The sequence below is a fragment of the Panthera pardus genome, unplaced genomic scaffold (assembly GCF_024362965.1).
Source record: "Panthera pardus isolate Hobbes unplaced genomic scaffold, ASM2436296v1 HiC_scaffold_13, whole genome shotgun sequence".
Classification (NCBI taxonomy): Eukaryota; Metazoa; Chordata; class Mammalia; order Carnivora; family Felidae; genus Panthera; species Panthera pardus.
This window is the reverse complement of record NW_026526688.1, coordinates 44,305,828-44,326,137: the sequence shown is the minus strand read 5'-3', so window position 1 is coordinate 44,326,137 and position 20,310 is coordinate 44,305,828.

Genomic DNA, 20,310 nt, shown 5'->3' with positions numbered 1-20,310 from the left:
GCTAGCAGCATAATGGGAAAAGCTGTGGCTCTGGGAAGTCAGGGCCAAGTCGGTGTCTCCCCTCAGGGTTTGGGCTTTCATTTGGCATGTCAGGCTTCCTCCACCCCGGGCTTGATGAACACTGATTGATTGGATTTGAATGTACAACCAGGTAGAACTGGTATATATCTTCCTTTCCCGCAAAAGGCTAAGCCTGGTGTATATGCCTCGACTTTCCCACAGGGCCCTCATGGCGAGGCCCTACCAATATCTGAGGGGTCAGGGCAGAATGGAGCAGCCGATGGGGTCCCTGGCACCCGCTCTGGACAAGTGTGGCACTTCTGCTCTGTTTGCTGAGCTAGAAGGCCATCCTCTGGACTCATGGATTCACTGACTCCTTTTCCATTGCCTCTGAGGGGTCAGGATTCACTGGGTTTGAATTTCAAAGATGCTCTAAGGAAGATGCCCAGAGAAACAATGAGCACTTGAAGGGGAGGGTGTGCAGATTCTAAGTGTGCTAAGAAAAAGAATAATTAGGCCCTAACTTGGGCTCTGAAGCATCTTCCTTACAAAATCTTGGAGCTTGGGTTTGGTAATCACTAGGGCACCGACAGCTGGGGGGTGAGAAGTTGCCTTCAGCCCTGTCCCTGGATTTTCCTCATTACATCAACAAAATGAGATACCAGAAGCCCTGAGAACATGTTACTTCAGAGGTTGAAATTACAGACTCGTAGCAGGCAAAACGGCTATTTGCGGTAATAACTATTCTAGCCCAGGTTGGAAGAGCCTAGTAAATGTTGCCCTTGTTTGAAATCTTCCCCTGATCCCCACCGCACCACCTCCCCAGTGCTGAACAGGTTGGGAGGCAGAGTGACTATTTTCTGTTTGTTTGTGTTTCAGAGCCAAGCTGTCTGGAACTCTGTCTGGAAGAGCCTCTTCCCCATCCCAGCAAGTGTACCCAGCAATCAGGAGCCACTGTTGGACCCAGCGCTGCCTGGATAAACATTTATAAGATCCGGAGGGATCATTAGCAGAGGGCAGGGGATGTCTCTGAACCTCCGACAGTCACCGAGGGCCCAACTCTGAACTCCCGCGTTGCCCTTTAACTCATAAGAATTCAAATGATGCTTTGGGAAGGAAAGAGAACAATTGAAACCAGAGATTCAAGACCTTGTCTCCACCTTGGGATCACCCAGGAGCTTTGAGTAATCCAGTAGCCCAGGCTGCGCTGCAGGGGGTTAAATCAGAACCTCTGGGGTGAAGAGAAGATGGAGGGCAGGGCTCTTCTGCTCCCGCAGGGGGACTGGTTCCTTGTGTTTCTCACGCGATGAGCAGATCTCCATGCTGAGCGAGATTCTGGTTGTGTGTATGCGTGTGTTCTGGCTGGACGCCAAGGCTGTTGTTTATTACGTGGAAAGGGGGCGTGGAGGTTAGAGGGCAGGGAGGGTGGTGGGGGGCTCCTCAGTATGTTCATCACTATTGCACCCTCCCCACTTCAGCCCAGGCCACTGCCTGTGGCCCCCCGGCTGCTTGGTGCTGGAGGGAGCTGGGTGTGCCGGCTTGGGGGAGGTCACCACGGGACACTTGTGTGGACAGGGGCTGGATATTGGGTTATTGTGTGATGGGGCCAGCAGGAAGTCGCAGGCCAAGTGTTGCACTTAAAAAACAATTCTCATCAGGCTGTTCTGGGGTTTAAAGATCGTGTATAACGAGACCCTGAAACTTCCTCTAATTCAACCAAAGTAGCTGGACTTTTTGGGTAATCTAAGGGATTTTCAGATAGAATGTTGACCAAATGAAATTTTACTTACCTCCAGACTTTGAAACCTAAACCCTGCATGGCTCCCCCTGCATTCTCTTTATCAGTAGATAGTTAACCATACACCAGTGGCCTTCCTGGAAATCCGACATTGTCTTCATCTTCTTACATTCGCTCAGCCAGTACCCTGGTCCTCAGGTCTCATGGATGCGGCTCCCCAGTCTTTCCCTGTGTCCTCTGCCCCTGCTTTCAGTCAGTCCTTCATCTCTCTATTACTATCACCTCCTAACTGGCCTCCCGTCTCCAGTCTCATTCCTGCTGCTCCATCACCATTGCACCTTCAGAGCAAATGATCCAGATACACACTGCCATGTAGTCCCCTGCTTCAAATCCATCAGTAGCTCCTCGTTGCTTTCCTAATAAAGCTTAACTGTCTCGGCATGACCTTCAGTGCTCTGATTGCCCAGCACCTTTCCAGTCTCCTCTCCGGGCACATTCCCTTAAGGACCCTATATTTTAAGTTCAGAGAACTTTGCTTTTTCATGAACCTTTGCATAGGCTGTTCCCTTTGTCGGGTATTCCTTTCCCTCTCCTTCAAGACTCTTTACTTGTCTCTTAATCAGCCCGTAGTGACCGACCCTCCCCCTCCCCCAGGCTGCATCAGCACCAGTTCACCAAACCCCTCTGCTGTGTGAAGTGCTGTGTCATGAACACTGAACTCCTTGTGTTTCTCCCAACTAGACTGGGAGCATCTTGAGGGCAGGGGCTGGGTCTTTGCATGCTTGATGCCTACACGGTCTGTGGACTAAAGGAGGCCTTTGAATTCAATGCCTGGACTTGCTCCAGTATATCCCTCCCCTTTCTCCTCCTGCTAATTTGAGACCTGGCTCAGATTCATTTGGCCTGGGCAAAACTCTGGGACAGGGGAAGTGTGGCTTGGGCCACCAGCCATCCTTCTCTTCTGCACTTGTTTCTTCTTCTTCTTCTTTTTTTCTTTAATTTTTAAAATTTTTTTATTCTTTATTTATTTTTGAGAGAGAGACAGCCAGACAGAGTGCAAGGGGGTGGGGGGGGGGAACAGAGAGAGAGGGAGACACAGAATCCAAAGCAGGATCCAGATTCTGAGCTGTCAGCACAGAGCCCGATGCGGGGCCTGAACCCATGAACCACAAGATCATGACCTGAGCTAAAGTTGGACGCTTAACCACCTGAGCCACCCAGGTGCCCCTTGTTTCTTCTTCTTTGAGGCTTCTCTGAACACTCCCAGCTCCCTTATTCTTCCATTGTTTCTCTTCAATTCTTTCTCTTTCCATCAAAGTGTGTTCTCAGAAGAAGTATGTTTGTCCTGAAACACAAAGAACTGCTGTTCCCTTCTCCCTGCTTAGTAGTATTTTAGCAGAAAAAAAAGCCATACAAATTAATCTCTAATTGTGGAAAAATCTAGCCATAGGAGGAGAAGCCAGAGGAAAAAATTGAGGCTCAGACAGCTTTCGGTGGTGATTTTTTAAAAAGACTGTCGTGCATTCTCTTGTACCAGGGTATGGATCGGAAAAGGTTGGATTTACTCTGTGGTGGAAAGAAGCACAAAGAGGGGAGATATTTTTCTTGGTTTGTCTCCTGCCTCACCCCACACACCTACCTCCCTGTGGGGACTGTACATAGGGACAATGTGTCCTAGGGCTTGCAAGAAGTGCGGGTCATGACAACTAGATCTTTCCATGGAAGGAGCATGGCAATAGGCAACAAACAAGAAAGCTGGAAGAATGAAAGTAAAACATGAGAATAGAAAGGCACCAGTTGGGCCCTAGCTGGGTGTTGGGGGTGTAGAAGCAAGTACCTGTCATCAGGGAGCAAGCAGAGTAGGAGAAATGGGCACAAGGGAGGTGGGCTACCCATGACCTAGACCGCCAACACTGGGCAGCCTGGGATATGCCTTTAGATTGGCAGGGTCTTGTAAGACTCACCTGGCTGGGGGAGACCATGGTCTGGGCAGGGTTCAGGAATCATGTTCTATAGATGGGTCATAGGAGACCTCTGCTTCCACAGTCTCGGGCTGAACTGTGACCCAAGGCTCCAGAAGCTGAGACTCCTGTGACATGGTGACCATTACCAATTGGTAGCTTGGTGCCCCAGTGGTCTGAGTACTTCCTTTGATATCAGCCACTGAGCAGTTTTCTGGAGGGCAGGGTTCATATCGTTCCTGTACAGAAGTGCAAAGCACATAAAGGATTCACCTTTAGACTTGTGGCCAGTGCCTAGTTGTCTTTGGGCCAGGTCATCTGGGTGGCACGCAGCCACTGGACAGAGTGTTCGGCTTCGGCCACTTCTTGAAAATGCCCATACCTACTTGATCCCTACTCTCTCCCTCGACTGTGGTAGCTGCAATTTCCTCCACCCCATGCAGAGGCTGGAGGCTTAGTGTGGCAAACAGGCAGAGCAGATAGTGGCCACGCAGTTTCAAGGGGTTCTGCAGAGACCCCCCCCTCACTCTCCTCTTCCCCATATTCTCTTACGCTTTGCTTAAACTCCCCAATTCCTTGTTAGGGGAGAATGCAGATAGCCTGACATCCTCTTCAGCCATTTAGCTTCTGTGTGCACTCACCAGGTCCTAACTGGGGCTGTGTTCATCAAAGGGGAGGCAGAGGGTGGAGCGGGGTGGGCAGCAAGCAGCAGCAAGCAGCTGGAAAGGGAGAGGGGGACATTGTGAAGACCAAACACCCTTCCTTTCCAATCAGCCTCTAGCTACAATGATCGTAGTTTCTGAAACCCAGCCAGGATATTTGGGCTGATAAACACTTATGTGCCAATCCCAAGTGTGAGGAGACACTTTTGAAACTGTAGTCTGGGCACTGAAATGTTATTATTTCCAGACTGTTTCAATGGTTTGTGGGGTCAACATGACATTTTAAACTGGAACTATCCTAGAAAACCCAGGCTGCCCAGTGGCTGTCATGTTGGTAGTGAGTGATGGCAGGTCCCATTAGTGATGGCCACGAGCTGACCTTTGTCTAATCCTTTGTTTAGTAAGCCTTTAAAAGGTCAGGGGTAGATGTGCCCACCTGGGGTCCGGTCCTGGTCAGCTGGACCCTCCTCTCTGCACAGGCTCAGACTCAGCTGTAACATGAGCCACTATGGCCCCAAGAGTTCAGTGAAATGCATGAGAATCCAGGAGCTTCTCTGCTCTCATCTTGAGGTCTAATCATAAGTTTTTCTTTTGCGGGAAGGAAAAGAAGAAAAGAGGGGTTGGAAAAAGTGCTGGGTGGGGCGAGTAACCAGCAAAACACAAACACAATGGGAACATACTAACCAGAATCTCTCTGAACCTCTTGGAGGAGACTACCAGTGTCTGGTTTTTAGCAAACCACTTGGAAGCCAGCCTTAAGCTTACATCGCTTTTCATGGGGGAAAGTCGGGAATTCTGTAGTTCTCAGATTGAGAAACAATTGGATGGCATATGGGTGTCCTGACGTATTGTGAAATGCTCTGTGTTTTTATCTAAATCCCTCTTACCCTTGGAGACCCAGGGGAAGGTCTATATACTCCTTCACACCGTTGCTGAAGGATGCCATCTCTTTGCAGAGTCTTGTGAGTTCGTCTCATGCTTGTTGGAAGACCTGGGTCTTATCCACCCTCTTTCTGCCCAGTGATGACTAATGGTGCTATGCAGATACAGCAGGGGCTCAGGAAACTCAGCCATAGCCTCATTAGCTTCTCTTTAGCTACAGAGGCTCTGATCTTGAAGCCATGAGGGACCTCCCATAGCATGACCCATGTTCCCTTCAGAGCAGAGAGGCTGCGTGATTGGAATCAGGTGGGAGCGGCGCTCTCAAATCCACCTGTGTTTCCCTGTGACCTTGGCAGAGGTACCTTTTCTCTCTACCATGCCCTTCCTGCCCCCCACAGCTCCCTGTACACACATGGGCTCTCTCATCTGGGCACAAAATGCTTCCGGTTCTGGGATGAAACATAGGCTGTCCAGGTGCAAATGATTGCTACTTTAGTACTTCAGACATCCTCCCTTTTTCCTTTTAAGTAGTCTTTGAAATTAAACTAAAAGAGAAATATTTGCACAGAGATTTTCCCAAGGCCATTTTTAATACACCTGGTAATCAGCACTGGCTTTCAAAAATATGGCTATTGTTGCATTAAAATTATTGCATCACTTGACTTAAATCCTTTTGTGAATGTTTCTGATTCTTTTTTATTGAAAAATATTTTCTAATGAGGCAATTTTCTACCCTTTTCATCTGTGGGACAGAGTTACCTCACTGTCACTGTTTATTTATTTATTTTTCAATATTTATTTCTTAAATAAATAGTAGAGAAAGAGCAAGTGAGTGAGGGAAGAGCTGAGAGAGGGAGACACAGAATTCAAAACAGGCTCCAGGCTCCAGGCCCTGCGCTGTAAGCACAGAGCCCCATGTGGGGATTGAACTCACTAACCAAGATCATGACCTGAGTTTGACCAAGATCATGACCAAGATACAACCTGAAGTTGGACCCTTAACCGACTAAGCCACCCAGGTGCCCCTTCACTGCTTATTTTAATAACAGAAGACTTTGTTGACTATATCCTGCATTTTCTTCTGAGGACCTTCTTATGATGATTTCTGTATCCAAGAGAAATTTGAGTTTTGAGTTTTCTAGGATGAAATTGAGGCTCTGAGGATGGAGGGGAAGTTGCCGTAAAGGGCTTGCCTCAAATCGCGCAGTGATCAGTCCCGGAGCAGGGAAAAAGACCTACATCTTCCGAAATCTCCCTTTGCTTCTTAGGAAAGTGACTTTGGGGAAATTATTATGCAAGAGAGATTTACCTTTATTAATCTCACTTTCCTCATCCTAAAATCTTTCTTCTCACCCACCCCACACCATCGTTAGGATATTTGGTAACTGGTAGACCTTGTTGACTTGTCACTTAGCAGTACTTTTCATTTTATCTTTTTCTTTTTAAAAATTTGAGTAGTGCTGCAATGTCCTTTTGGAAAATTAACTCTCCTCCACTGGATCCATGTGATGGTCAATCAGATGCCTTCCTTCTGCTAACCAAGGCGCAGGCACATGAGCTTTGCTAGGCTGGCTGGGTGCTTGTACTTCTGGGTAATATTTTAGTATTTTCATAGAACTTTTATTTAACTGGACTATTTGATACCTTGTTAGTGTTGCCAAACTTAGTAAATAAAAATAAACACTCAATAAAATTTGAATTTCAGGTAAACAACCAGTGCTTTTATTTCTTTATTTTTTAATTTTTTTCTTTTTTTTCTTTCTTTTTTTAAAAAATTTTTTTTTAATGTTTATTTTTATTTTTGAGACAGAGGGACAGAGCATGAACAGGGGAGGGGCAGAGAGATAGGGAGACACAGAATTGGAAGCAGGCTCCAGGCTCCAAGCCATCAGCCCAGAGCCCGACGTGGGGCTCGAACTCATGGACTGCGAGATCGTGACCTGAGCTGAAGTCGGACGCTTAACCGACTGAGCCACCCAGGCGCCCCTATTTTTTTTTTTTTAAAGTTTATTTATTTTGAGAGAGAGCAGGGGAAGGGCAGAGAGAGAGGGAGAGAGAGAGAATCCCAAGTAGGCTCCACACATGATTGTAAGATCATGACCTGAGCTGAAGTCAAGAGTTGGATGCTTAATTGAGCCTGGGTACCGCCAACCAGTACTTTTAAAGTATAAGTATGTCTTCAATATTGCATGGGATAGACTTACACTAAAAATGTATTCATTGTTTATGTGAAATTCAAATTTAACTGGGCGTCCTGTATTTTAATCTTCTAACCCTATCAGTACGCTGAGATGCACCCACTCCTGCAAAAGTTTAGCTGTTGGTCCAGCAGTCAAACGGAGCCCAAGCAACCAAATGTTGCTACCACAGTTTTGTTGTAAGCAGGTCCTAGGTAAGAACAGGGTCTGCGTGGAAGCATAGCCCCTTTGAAAGGCTAGATGCAAATTCAAACAAAATAGTTCCCCTTTTGTTAGTAACAAAGAGTCAGGTCAAGGACCCTGTTTATTTGGTTAAGTTTCACAACCAGAAGTGGAAATAATGTAGAGATTTAGAGATGTGTTCCTGGATATGTGGCAAGGGATCTTTAGGAACAAAAGAACCATTAGATGCCAGTTAAAATATTGGTCATTGAGTCAGAACATCATGACTTTTCAGTTTTAGAGCAGCGGTGAATGGGGCTGGTAGAAGTTCAGTGGGGATTAGAAGGGAGAAGGTCTGGAGAACGTGCTGGAGCAGGCTGCTCTGAGCTGTGGGAAAAACCAGAGATGAAGCCCTTCTGGGGCCAGAGCCTCGCCCAGCATCTCCAGGGAGCTGGGACCTCCAACAGAGGTTCTGGCCATTTGAGCCAGAACTAGGGCCCCAGCATTGATGGATGTTCTCTGCAGGCAAGATTTCATTCATAAGCACTGAGCCACCAGACAGGCCTGGAAGAAGACTCCTCACACAGCCCTTAGATGGCAGACTGCTAACCCCACCGCTTAGCTGGGGCACACTGAGTTCACAGGAGTTTCAATAAATCCTGTAATTGATCATCTTGTGATTTTCACAATTACATTGAACTGTATATTTGGGGGGGTTAAATGTGTCTGCTTGCTTAATGTCAACATTTATAGTAAGCTCCTCTTTTGGAGATATCTTCAAAACCTCAAAGTGTCCTGGATCTGCCTTGACATCCAGAAAGGCCTACCATCTGGGAGACAGTCCTTGAAAATCCTGTGCCCCCAGCTTTTCCATCTCAAATAGACTCCATTTAAAGCCAGGTATACGTTCCTGGCTAGCTGGGTATGCCTAGAATGGTCTTAGGCCCTTCCCACTGACTCCTCCAAATCTCTGTGCTTGTGAAGTCTGAAATTATGTTCTTAGGCAAGGGAACAAGTCTCAAGGCGAATGGGGGTGGTGAGTAGGAAGTGGAAGACCTGAAAATTGGCACCTAAGTTGGGGTAAAAGTTTCGGCCAAAAAAGGGGAGTTGAACCCAGCACACTGATTCAGTCATAACAGTCACCCTAGGTCATGCAGTGTAAGAGGGAGTACAGACTCTGGAGCCCCAACCCCAGAGGTTGATACCTGGCTGTCACATTCTAGCTGTGTGACCTAAAGTAAGTTACCTGACCTTTCTGTGCTCTGGTTTTCTCATCAATGAAACGAAGATAATAATCAGATCTTCCTTACAGGTTTGTTACAAAGAACGAAATAACAAATCTATGCAAAATGCTTATGACGCAGCTGACACAAGAGTTATGTTAGAGTTAGCTATTAATATTTGGCCCCTACTGTTTGCCTTCAGCTGTTTGCTCATGTATGCCAGTGTAAGGCCACCAGCTGGATGTCTCCCAATTTAGGAAGATTTGGGGGAATTAGTTTTTTTTTTCTTAACATGCTCACTTTCAAGTAAAGAACACCATTCCACGTGATTTATTAATTAATTATCTCTAAAAAAACGTGGCAAAACACCTTCTGAGGCATTTGTGTTATAACAGATCAAGAAAGCCTGGGTTTCAGGAATGCAGTGTTGGGGAATTTTCAGCATCCCTCAAGTGTAGCATCCAGAGACTGGTACTGGAGGGATGGCTGGGGCTGCAGGAGCTTAGAAGACAGGATTTCATGCAGCTGAGTTAAACTGGGGTTCTTGCAGAGGGGAGAACTGTACCACAGCCTAGAGCAGTGGTTCTCAGAGTGTGGTCCCTGGGCCAGCAGCATCACTGTCCCCTGGGAACTTGACAGAAATGCAAACCCTTGGACCCCACTTAGACCTATTTAATTGGAAATTCTGGCAATGGAGACCAGCAACCCATTTTAGCAAGTCCTCTTGGTGATTCTGATGCTTGCTAAAGTTTGAAGACTTCACTGGTCTTTGGGGGTAAGTAAAGCCAAGGTTCGAATAACTGAGGTGAAGTCAGAGCCAAGAGATTGAAGGAGGGTGACATGAATCTGAGCCAAATCAGAGAATGGAGGTTCTGGGAAATGACTATGAACACCCATGGCTATTTTCAGCTGGCCTTTATCTTCTGCAGGTGCAGCCTGTGGATGGGTTGGGCTAACTTAAAGGGCCAGAAGAGAAGTGAGTAGGTAGAGAAGCCTTTGCAGGTGTTTTTGTAGGTTATTCAGTTGGCTTTGGTATGACAAGTTGTGGTCTGTCACCTTTTCTGCATTCAAAAGGATTAGGTCATGTCAGTGCTTTTCTGAGATAATTGGCCTTGCTTGAAAATAGTACTATAGAACCAGAATTTTGCCATCAGAAAGGACTTTACAGGTCAGAGTCTAGTGCCCTTCCCCAGTGCAGGAATCAATTCTGTTGTATTCCAGATAAGAGGTCAGGGATCCCCCCAGCCAGCCAGAATTATTTGTATTTGTTGGAAAGTCCTTCCTTGGGATGGCCTAAAGCAACTCTCACCTTGCTTATAATAAATGCTATTACATATGAACTAAAACACTAATGCCTTATATTGGACAGACATCTGATCCTTGCGACTCTCTGTTCCAGTTCTATGCTGCCTGGAGCTACACAGGGCATGGGTGTTCACTCTTTCATTTGGAGATGCCCATTTTACTTCCATAGTCTCTTCTCCAGGAGAAAATGTTTCCTTCTCTTCCTTACAAAGTTCCTATTATGAAATGCTTTTCAGAGACCCAAAAGCCTACAAGCAAAATGACTGGAGCAGAGCTATGAAGGGATGGTCCAGGCAACCAAATTGTGCATAAAATGGGTGGGGTTAGGTTAGGGTATAGAAGAGAATTGGCAGAGGTCAGAGTAATTCAGGATGGAGCCCATGGGTGCTGGGAGACCACTGGGGAGTTCTTTTTCTGTGGGCCCCAACATGTCTCGTCAAAGCCAGGAGGATGTGGGTAGGAGCTGAGCAGGGCCAGCTGGGGTCAGGTTAAAATTACAGTTACTAAACCCCCCAGGTCTTTTGTCCATGGATTGCTGCCAAGCCAGGACAGAGCAATCCTGTGCTTCACAATTGGTATTTTGGACCTAACTGCAGGGCTTTACCTAATCCTTATTAAATTTAATCTTGTTTATTCTAATCAGCTGAAACCATTTGAACCTCATTTCTGGAATGTGTTATCTGTCTCTTTCAACTTTGTGTCATGCATCAAATTTATAAACTGACTTTGATCTCTATTTCTAAAATGCTGACAAAAATGTTGACCAGCAGCCCATTAGAGTCTGCTTTGCAAATTGAACCTATATTAACCATCACAACTGGCTATGAGCTCTGCAACTAGCTATTTGTCCATTTATTCATTTGTTCATGGGTAAAATGCTATCCAGTGATGATGGTATCTTGTTCTGGATGGACTGGAAGGAGGTGTGTTAGAAATGTCTGTGGCAGTGCTTGCTATTTCCATGGGCCCTTTTAAGGAAATTATTTGCCTTGGGGCAGCAGCAGGCCACAGTATTTTATACCATGAGACCCCACTCCTCCTTCAGTGGTGTCTGACTGGACCTGGCTCAAGAGCAACCAATTCATAGGCTGCTCATGGTCTGTGTGAGTCTTGAGTGAAGAGCTCTGCCTACACAGGGTGAGTTGGTTCAATCAAGTACCAATTCCTGGGGTTTGAATTAAGAATGGTAGAGAAGCAAGCTATTTAACAGGAGGAGCTGAGGCTGACATATTGCCCAGAGAGGCAATAAAATTATTGAAATGGAGGTTATAAAGTATTCAAATAAGCAAAACAGTGAAGAAGATTAGATTTTAATTTGTCAATATGGTGAACTAATGTGATTTGGGAATAGTTTGCTACAAAATACCTAAGAATCTTGGATAGGATATAACAGACACCCTTTTAAACACATAACTGAGTGTATAAAAAAGTGAGAGAAACCCACAGAGCCAAAACTGAAGAGCAAACTGGAAACCAGACTGGTAAGTATGTGATCAAGAACCATGGCAGCCCTGAGAGGAGAATAGCCTGTTGCCAGACCTGGAAATGGCTACAGGTTGGGTCTGAACCTCCTAGGAGACAAAGCCTGGGGGCTGTGTCACACAGAGGGCTTGCAACTGGGGCTGTTGTTCAAAGCTGGGATCATTTACAGGCTACATTGTTTAGTATAATAATGGACTAAGAAATGTCCACTCATCATCAGAAGGAGCCAGTAAAGACACTTGTCTACTTTGGCTTGGGTCTGGATGGGACAAAGTACCCCTTGAGAATTTGTAGTTACAGCCTGTACCTTGCCTGAATTTGGTTCTAATTTATACTATCTGGGTGGTCCAGGAATCCTCAAGTTAAGACATTAATGCTCAAGTGGCCCAAGGCTGATGATACCTCTGGGGAGACTGGCAAAAGCAAACACAAAATCCCACTGGAAGAACACACCCAGATCCTAAGCTTTACAGGATTTCCACAGATGGAGTTCTGTTGAATATGGACTCAAAATTAGAAACTCACAAGGAAACAATCCATCATGAACGTGTGTCAGAGGACATGACTAAGAATTTCGGAAAATATAACTATTAGAAATTCTTAAAAATGTGTGCTTAAAATGATTAGAGACAAAGTAATAAAAATGCAAGAAAAGAAAAAGATATGACAAATATATAGTAGTCATACAAAATGGAAAATATAGGCACTGAAATTAAAACCTAAACAACAAATTTATACAAAAGAATAAGTACATTGAAAGCTAGAGCTAAAAAAATTATCCAGAACTCATTGCCAAGTGTGAAAGAGATATAAAATATTAAAAAGATGTTAAGAGACAAGGAGGATAGACTAAAAAGTTTCAGTAGATAGTGAACAGAAGTTCTAGGAAGAGAAATAAATAAAAGAATGAGGGAGAGTCAATATTTAAGGGGGCAATGACTGATAATTTTCCAGAGTTGATGAGAAACATGAATCATAGATTCTTAAATCACATGAGTTCCAGGCAGAATGAAATTAACGCCACAACTAGACACATTACAGTAAAAATGCAGAACTTTGGATACTAACGACAAGTATTAAAAGCACCCAGAGAAATCCACAAAGGATTATTAACAGATTCCTCAACAGTAATGACAGAAACCTGCAGATCATGCAGTGAAATTTCAGAATCCTGGTAAAATTTTTTATACCTGGCTAAACTATCATTCAGGAGCTAGGGCAAAATAAAAACATTTTCAGAACCAAGACTGGTGACGCTCACACACTCTCACTGAAAGACTTAGATGTACTTCAGAAAGAATAAAATTGAAAACAGAATGAAGAATTAAGGTGCAAGAAGAAAAAGTGATGGACAAAGAAATTATTAAATGTATAGAAAAATCTAAAAAGCATTGATGACATAAAACAATAATAACGATTCACTTGAAGGGTGTAATAAGGGGTCATTACTGGACACGTACATAAAAGGTGGGCAGAAATGACTGCTGTAGAATGCTAAAATCCTAACATTATTTAGGAAAGGGATAGAGATATTGAGGAAGGCAAATATGCATGCCATGGCAGACATGGAAATGTACAAGCTAATGCTTCCTTCTAGAAAAGACTTGCTGCCCAATGCTAGGATACCTGACAGCCTTCTTCCTAGCTCCCTGAGGATCTACCTCAGCTGTCAAGCCAGAGTAATGCTACTCTCAGAGCAGCCTCTGAGCATTTTTCTCCCTGCTGCGGGGATTCCAGATCCATATTGGACTGGTAGAGACTTTGTCAAACCTGCTTTATGATCTGAGCCACCCCATCCACTGCTGTTGCCTGGTTCTGCTTCTTGCTTCTTCCTTTTCTCTTTCACAGTGCTACTTCCTCCACATCCTGTTGCACATCTAATTCCATCTCAGCACTTTCTGGAGAACCTGAACTTGTGACACATTAAAAATTTTAGAGAACCACTCAAAAAGTAGAAATAAAAAATATAAATTCTAAAACTGTAGAGAGGAAGAACATTAAATTGGTATGGAGGGAAAAAAATCAGTGAAATAGAAAGACAGTTAACATGGTAGAAATAAATCTAAATGTATCAGTAATTCATATTAACTATAATTGGATTAGCTTGCCAGTTATAAAACAGATTGCTTTATGGGAAAAAAAGCAAAATCCACTGATATGATCATAATAAGCCCAACTAAAATATTAGTCTACAGAAAAGTTGAATGTAAAGGACAATACCAGATAAAAGAGCTGGTGTAGCTATATTGATAACTGACAAAATAGGATTCAAGGTAAAAAAAAATTATTAGGGTGAAGATACATAACAATAAGGTACAAATTTTTAGAAAAACAACAATTCTGAACATGTATGCATCTATAATCTAGCCTCAAAATATATAAACAAAAATGGATTGACTTAAGAAAATGGTAATTTTATAATAGCAGTGCTAGATTTTTACATTAGTAACAGTATAGAATATTTGGATAATACAATTTTTTTTTTTTTGAGAGGAAGATTGGGCCCAAGTGAGCATGGGGCAGAGACAGAGGGAGAGAGAGAGAGAAGTGGGGCTCACCCGAAGTGAAGCTTGAGCTTACCCGATACAGGGCTCATGCTCGCAAACTGTGAAATCATGACCTGAGCCGAAGTCAGATGCTTAACTGATTGAGCCACCCAGGTACCCCTGGATAACACAGTTTTAAAGCCTGACCTAATGGACATATATAGAGCCCTGCACCCAACAAAGAACACTTTCTTTTTGAGCCTATGTAAAATCCTTACAAAAATTGATATGTACTTGTATAGAAGGCAAAGAAATCAGCTAGTATCATCATCAGCAGGATCATGTATACTCAAGGAGAAATAGGAATGTGGAGAGTAACTGAGTTTTGTTATTAACACAAATCCTGAGGGGAGATCCATGAACTTTTGCTGGATTTTTTTTTTTTTTTAGATCTTACCTCTCTTACGTGACTCCTATATACTTACAATAAACCTTCATTACTTGATATAGTCAGAGTCAAGTTTCTGTTCTTTCCAACTTAAAGAGGCCATCTAAATCAGGCTGATCCAAAGGGAGTCAAGAACATCTTTCAGGAGGCCTGAGAAGTCATTGTCTCACCCGTGGAAATCAAGCAAGAGAATGCATGTTGGAACTTGTCAAAGAGAAAATCCAATTTCTGAGATATATTCCTCCAAATTCTATACTGTGTATTCCACTGGCAACTGTCTGGTAGAGAGTCCTGGAATATAGTTTCTCATTGGGGTGATACAATCTCATCACTTGTTTCTTTATTTACTATCACTCCTGTCACTCACTCTGCTTTTATCTTACAATCATGGATTTCCAAAACAGGTATAGACTTTCTGGACACAAATATGGTGAACTACTCCTTGATTTATAAAAAGATCTATTTCTTTTCAACAAGCGTATGTTCCTCATTTGTGATGCTGCAAATTTGGGTCTTATCCCATTGTCTTCTTGACTTAAATTGCAGATTCCCTTCTTATGGCCTGTATTCTATCCATGGACATGTGGACGTCTCAGGACTCTAATTACTTATTTTCTTTCTTATTTTTTTAAAGTTTATTCATCTATTTTGAGGGGGGGGGGTCAGAGGGAGAGGGGGAGAGAGAGAATCCCAAGCAGCCTCTGCACTACCAGCACAGAGCCTGACGCAGGGCTCAATCTCACAGTGAGACCATGACCTGAGCCAAAATCAAGTCAGATGCCCAACCAAATGAGTTGTACAGGCACCCCTTAGCTTACATCTTCTGATGGTGTGATTCAACTTACTTTTCCAGTTTCACCTTCTGCTGCTGTATTTCCTTGCATGCATTATGTTTACTTCCCATTCCTGATAGTGCCTAATTATTTCCTACTTTGTTTTCTTGTGTTCTTTTTCCTGGACCACTCTCCCTACCCCTTCTTCACCTGTCAGTTGAAAGTCAATTAATGGGAAAGACCATTCTAAGCATGATACAAAGTCTAGAAGACAGAAAAGATTGAAAAATGCAATTACATGAGGGCTAACACTTTCTATGTGGCCCAAATACCATTAACAAGTCAAAATATAAACAACAAACAGAGAAGGATATTTTACATCATAAAAAACAGAAAAGGGCTAGTTTCCTCAACATATATGAAGCTTCTAGAAATCAATAGACCACAACATAATGTAAAGGAAATGCACAGAAAATTCACAGCAAAGGCCATTTAAATAGCTTTTAAAATCATATGAGAAGATAGTCAATGACACTTGTAAAAGAAATGCAAAGTCCATTGACATATTATTTCTCACGTGTGAGACTGACAAAGATCCAACAGTTTGACTCTTGGTTTTAGAAAAGGTGTAAGGAAGTAGGCACTCTAATACAATGTTGGTGAGAGTATAAATGGTACGATCTCCATGGAACACAATTGACGATACCTGTCAAAATAGTACGTACCTTTTGATCCAGCAATATTTCCTCTTAGTAACATATCCTACAGAAATACCAATTCATGCATGCAAAGATATATGTGAGAGAACATTAATTGCAGCATTGTTTGTAATAACAAAATATGAAACAACAAATGTATTAATTACCTATCACTTTGTAGAAAACCATTCTGAACTCAGTGGCTTAAACGTTAATTTTTGCTCTCAGGCCAGCGAATCAGCTGGATAGTTCTTTTGCATCACTGCATTCTTTTGAATGACCGCAGTCGGCTGCAGGTCAGTAACCTCTGCTTCTAGGCATTGGCTCGCTCATTGCTGGGATGAGAAGGATGACTGGGCATATATCTCTCACCACCTAACAGGCTGGCCCAGGTTTGTGTACATGGTGAGAGTGGTGTTTCAAAAGAATAAGTTCAAATGCATATGGCCTCTTGAGCCCTAGTCTTAAAACTAGCGCAGTGTCATTTCTGCTGCAGTCAACTGGCCAAAGCAAGCCACAGGTCCAGCCCAGAATCAAGAAGTGGGGTCAAGATGGTACCTCTTGCAGCACCTGGGTGGCTCAGTTGGTTAAGCATCTGATTCTTTTTTTTTAAATTTTTAATGTTTTTATTTATTTTTTGAGACAGAGAGAGACAGAGCATGAGCAGGGGAGGGGCAGAGAGAGAGGGAGACACAGAATCCAAAGCAGGCTCCAGGTTCCGAGCTGTTAGCACAGAGCCTGATGCGAGGCTCAAACTCAAGGACTGCGAGATCATGACCTGAGCTGAAGTCGGACGCTTAACCAACTGAGCTACCCAGGCACCCCAAGTGTCTGATTCTTGATTTCAGCTTGGGTTAGCTCATGTTTCATGAGTTCAACCCCACATTGGGCTCTGTGTGGACAGTGTGGAGCCTGCTTGGGCTTCTCTCTCTCTCCCTCTCTCTTGGCCCTTCCCCCACTCCTGAGTTTTCTCTCTCTCTGTCTCTTCCTCAAAATAAATTTTCTAAAAAAGATAATACCTCTTAATTTAAAGAACTCAAATTACCTTGCCAAGGGGCATGGATGTAGGGAGAAGTGAAGAATTGTGGCCATTTTTGTATCTAAAACACACACACACACACACACACACACACACACACACACACATAAATATCCATCAAATAGAGTCTAGTTAAAACAAAACAAATAAGGAGACAGCCATACAGTGGAATTCTATGCAATCTTTTAAAAGAATAGGCAACTCTGTACATATTGAGATAAAAAAAATTCTTCAAGATTTACTGTTAAATGAAAAAAAGCAGAACTGCCTTTATAGTATTCTACTTTTTGCACGTATTTCAAAATGGACATATACAGTTGTGTTTGTAATAATCATAAATCTGTGAAAGGATACAGAAATAACGGCCTTGGGAGAGGGTAATTTGGCAGTTGAGGTCATGGGTGGGAGGAAGTTATATTTCACCCTGTACTCCTTCATATTAAATTTTTTCCTCTAATTTTCAAAAATTATTATACTATAAAATTTACTTACAGTAAAACCTTGGTTTGCAAGCATAATTCGTTCAGGAAACATGCTTGTAATCCAAAGCACTTGTATATCAAAGCAAATTTCCCCATAAAAAATAATGGAAACTCAGAAGATTCGTTCCACAATCCCAAAATATTCATATAAAAATAATTACAATACTGTAATATAATATAAAATAATAAAGAAAATACAAAATATAAAGAAAAACAAAAATTTACCTACACTTACCTTTGAAAACTTTCGTGGCTGGTGTTAGGGAGATGAGAGAGGAGGGTTATTGGCTCAATGGAATTTTTTTCTTTTTGTGCAACTCTAACAAGGAGCTTATCCAATGACATAGAATGATGCAAAGCATTCCTAAGCTTACTCTTGTATGTAAAAGCAAAGGACTATCCATAGGTGCCCTAAAGTGACAAAAAATACACCAGTGCCAGTTGTGGGCACCTTCCAACGTTCCGAAAACTCACTGATTTCTGTTGAACACTGCGGTCTGAGACCAAGCATTCAAACATGGGAGAGGATCACCCACACCCACAACGCCACATCGAGAGACAGAGAGAGAGAAGAACCAATGGCTCAGTTGTGATCATGTGACATTTGGCGTCACGTACTACTCATATTGCAAGACATCCCTCCTTTATCAAGTTACAATTTATTATAACTGTTTGCTCATCTTGCAGAACACTTGCGGAACAAGTTATTCGCAGTCCAAGATTTTACCATACTTCTTTCCTTTTGGTATACAGTACTGTACATTTTAACACATATAAAATTTGTGTCACCACCAGTGTAATTAAGATATGGAACAGTTCCAGCACCCCTCAAAAACTCCCCTGTGCTATTCTTTTATATTCTCATCCTACTTCTAACCCTAACCCCTGGCAGCCACTGATTTGTTCTTGGTCACCACAGTTTTGTTTTTTTCACTTTGACGTTTGTTCTTTGAAATTTACAGAAGACCATGGGGGAAGGGAAGGAGAAAAAAAAATACAAACAGATAGGGAGGGAGGCAAACCATAAGAGACTCTTAAATACAGAGAACAAACTGAGGGTTGATGCGGGATGGGGGAGAGGGGAAAGTGGGTGATGGGCACTGAGGAGGGCACTTGTTGGGATGAGCACTGGGTGTTGTACGTAAGCCAATTTGACAATAAATTATATTTTAAAAAACTTAATTTTTTAGAGGTTTTAAGTTTACAGCAAAATTGAGGGGAAGGTACAGAGATTTTTATATACCTCCTGCCCCCATACATTCATAGCTTCTCTTTTATCAATATCCCCCAGGAGAAAAGAACATTTGTTACAATTAATGAAACTACATGGATGCATCATGTCTGTGCTTTAAGTTATGGTTCACTCTTGGTGTTGTATGTTCTGTGAGTTTGGACAAATGTAAATGACATGTGACCATCTTTATAGTATCATACAGAGTATTTTCACTGCCCTAAAAATCTTCTATGCTCTGCTTATTTATCCCCCTGGCCCCAATCCCTGGCAACCACTGATTTTTTATTGTTTCCTTGGTTTTACCTTTTTCAGAATGTTGGAATGTATGTAGCCTTTACAGATTGGCTTCTTTCACTTAGAAATAAGGTTCTACCTTATTTCTTTTTAGAACAGAATATTAGTCCATTGTCTGGATGTACCACAGTTTATCTACTTAACTACTAAGGGACATCTTGGTTGCTTCCAAGTTTTGGCAATTATGAATAAAGATGCTGTAAACATCTATATGTGAGTTTTTGTATAGACATAATTTTTTTTAAGTTTTTTTATTTTGAGAGAGAGCACACATGCAAATGTAGGAGGAGCAGAGAGAGAGAGGGAAAGAGAGAGAATCCCAAGCAGGCTCTACACTGCGGCAGAGCCCAATGAGGGGCTCAAACACATGGACTGTGAAATAGATCATGACCTGAGCCAAAATCAAAAGTTGGATGCTTAACCAACTGAGCCACCCAGGTGCCCTTTGTATGGACATAAATTTCCAACTCCTTTGGGTAAATACCAAGGAGTGCGATTGCTGGATTGTAGGGTAAGAGTATGTTTAGTTTTGTAAGAAACCGTCAAATAGTCTTCCAAAGTGGCAGTACCATTTTGCATTACCACCAGCGTTGAATGAGAGTTCCTACTGCCCCACATCTTTGTCAGCATTCCAGATTTTGGCCTGTCTAATAGATGTGTAGTGGTATCTCAGTGTTGTTTTGTGTTGTTGTTGTTGATGTTTAATCTCATTGCTTTTTAATTTGCATTTCCCTGATGACATATAATGTGGAGCATCTTTTCAAATGATTATTTGTCATCTGTATATCTTCTTTGGTAAGGTGTCTCTTAAGGTCTTAGGCTCTTTTTTTAATTGCGTTTTTTTTTTGTTTGTTTTTGTTTTTGAGTATTTTTTAATGTTTATTTTTGAAAGAGAGAGACAGACAGAGTGAGAGTGGTGGAGGGGCAGAGAGAGAGGGATACACAGAATCCAAAGCAGGCTCCAGGCTCTGAGCTGTCAGCAAAGAGCCTGACATGGGGCTCAAACTCACGAACCATGAGATCATGACCTGAGCCTAAGTTGGACGCTTAACCTACTGAGCCATCCAGGTGTCCCATGTTTTTTGAGTTTTTTTTTTTAAGTTTATTTATTTATTTTGAGAAAGAGAGAGAGAGGAGGGAGGGAGAGAGAGATGGGGGAAGGGCAGAGAGACAGGGAGATAAAGAGAATCCCAAGCAGGTTCCATGCTTTCAGTGCAGAGCCTGACTCGGGGCTCAATCCCAT